Here is a 2500-nt window from a genome sequence, read left to right on the forward strand (position 1 = left end):
GGTGATGTGCCTGAGCCCTTTGGCAGACAGAAGCAGCGTCGTTAGTAGAGAACTGGTGTTTTAGTGTCTCTGAGTACAGTCGTTTAGCCTCTCTCACCGCTTTGCTAAACCTGTTCTTCGACTCCTTGAATCTGTCTCTATCCCCACTCCTAAACGCTTCCTCCTTCTCCAACCTCAACCTTTTGAGCTTTGCTGAGAACCAGGGCTTGTTGTTGTTAAAGTTCACCCTGGTACGTGTTGGGATACAGCAGTCCTCACAGAAGCTGATGTACACAGCCTCTGTGAGTTCATCCAGACTATTGGTAGCAGTCGTGAACATATCCCAGTCAGTACAGTCTAAGCACGCCCGCAAATCTTCCACAGCCTCACTGGTCCACTGTTTAGATGTCCTCACAGCAGGTTTACAGAGTTTTAGTTGCTGCCTGTATGCACGAATCAGGTGGACCAAGGGAGTTCTGTGCGAGCCGAACAGCCCCGTGACCCACAAGAGAAACATCCCCGCCAAATTCGAGCGTTTGACGGGGTCTATCCGTGAAAAAATATTCACGTTTTTGAGTGCACATGCATTTCTGCTGCAAATGCCTCTGGAAGTTTCATGCCGTTCGTATGCCAATTGTGGCAACACGAAAATGACCCGTTTTCCCATTCCGAGGGATTTCTGTGCGACCCTAACAGCCCCGTGAGCCACAAGAGACACATCCCCGCCAATTTCTAGCGTTTCACGGGGTCTATCCGTGAAAAATATAGACGTTTTTGAGTGCACATGCATTTCTGCTGCAGATGCCTCTGGAAGTTTCATGCCGTTCGTACGCAATGTGGCAACACGAAAATGACCCCTTTTCCCATTCCGAGGGATTTCTGTGCGACCCTAACTAACAGCGCCCGTGAGCCACAAGAGAGACATCCCCGCCAATTTATAGCGTTTCACGGGGTCTATCCGTGAAAAATATAGACGTTTTTGAGTGCACATGCATTCCTGCTGCAAATGCCTCTGGAAGTTTCATGCCGTTCCTATGCAATGTGGCCACACAAAAATGACCCGTTTTCCCATTCCGAGGCATTTCTGTGCGACCCTAACAGCCCCGTGAGCCACAAGAGAGACATCCCCGCCAACTTCTAGCGTTTGACGGGGTCTATGCGTGAAAAATATTAAAATTTTTGAGTGCACGTGCCTTTCTGCTGCAAATGCCTCTGGAAGTTTCATGGCGTTCCTATGCAATGTGGCAACACGAAAATGACCCCTTTTCCCATTCCGAGGGAGTTCTGTGCCACCCTAACAGCCCCGTGAGCCACAAGAGACACATCCCCGCCAATTTCTAGCGTTTCACGGGGTCTATCCGTGAAACATATAGAAGTTTTTGAGTGCACATGCATTCCTGCTGCAAATGCCTCTGGAAGTTTCATGCGGTTCGTACGCAATGTGGCAACACGAAAATGACCCGTTTTCCCATTCCCAGGGATTTCTGTGCGACCCGAACAGCCCCGTGAGCCACAAGAGACACATCCCCGCCAATTTCTAGCGTTTCACGGGGTCTATCCGTGAAAAATATCAATTTTTTTTTGACTGCACATGCATTTCTGCTGCAAATGCCTCTGGAAGTTGCATGCGGTTCGCATGCAATGTGGCGACACGAAAATGACCCGTTTTCCCATTCCGAGGGATTTCTGTGCCACCCTAACAGCCCCGTGAGCCACAAGAGAGACATCCCCGCCAATTTCTAGCGTATCACGGGGTCTATCCGTGAGAAATATTCACTTTTTTGAGTGCACATGCATTCCTGCTGCAAATGCCTCTGGAAGTTTCATGCGGTTCGTATGCAATGTGGCGACACGAAAATGACCCGTTTTCCCATTCCGAGGGATTTCTGTGCCACCCTAACAGCCCCGTGAGCCACAAGAGAGACATCCCCGCCCACTTCTAGCGTTTCACGGGGTCTCTCCGTGAAAAATATCACATTTTTTGAGTGCACATGCATTCCTGCTGCAAATGCCTCTGGAAGTTTCATGCGGTTCGCATGCAATGTGGCGACACGAAAATGACCCGTTTTTTCCCATTCCGAGGGATTTCTGTGCCACCCTAACAGCCCCGTGAGCCACAAGAGACACATCCCCGCCAATTTCTAGCGTTTCACGGGGTCTATCCGTGAAAAATATTCAATTTTTTGACTGCACATGCATTTCTGCTGCAAATGCCTCTGGAAGTTTCATGCGGTTCGCATGCAATGTGGCGACACGAAAATGACCCGTTTTCCCATTCCGAGGGATTTCTGTGCCACCCTAACAGCCCCGTGAGCCACAAGAGAGACATCGCCGCCAATTTCTAGCGTTTCACGGGGTCTATCCGTGAAAAATATTCACTTTTTTGACTGCACATGCATTCCTGCTGCAAATGCCTCTGGAAGTTTCATGCCGTTCGCATGCAATGTGGCAACACGAAAATGACCCGTTTTCCCATTCCGAGGGATTTCTGTGCCACCCTAACAGCCCCGTGAGCCACAAG

The sequence above is a fragment of the Petromyzon marinus genome, unplaced genomic scaffold (genome assembly GCF_048934315.1).
Source record: "Petromyzon marinus isolate PM22_M1 ecotype Great Lakes invasive population unplaced genomic scaffold, UKy_Petmar_22M1.pri1.0 PM_G_Scaffold_18, whole genome shotgun sequence".
Classification (NCBI taxonomy): domain Eukaryota; kingdom Metazoa; phylum Chordata; class Hyperoartia; order Petromyzontiformes; family Petromyzontidae; genus Petromyzon; species Petromyzon marinus.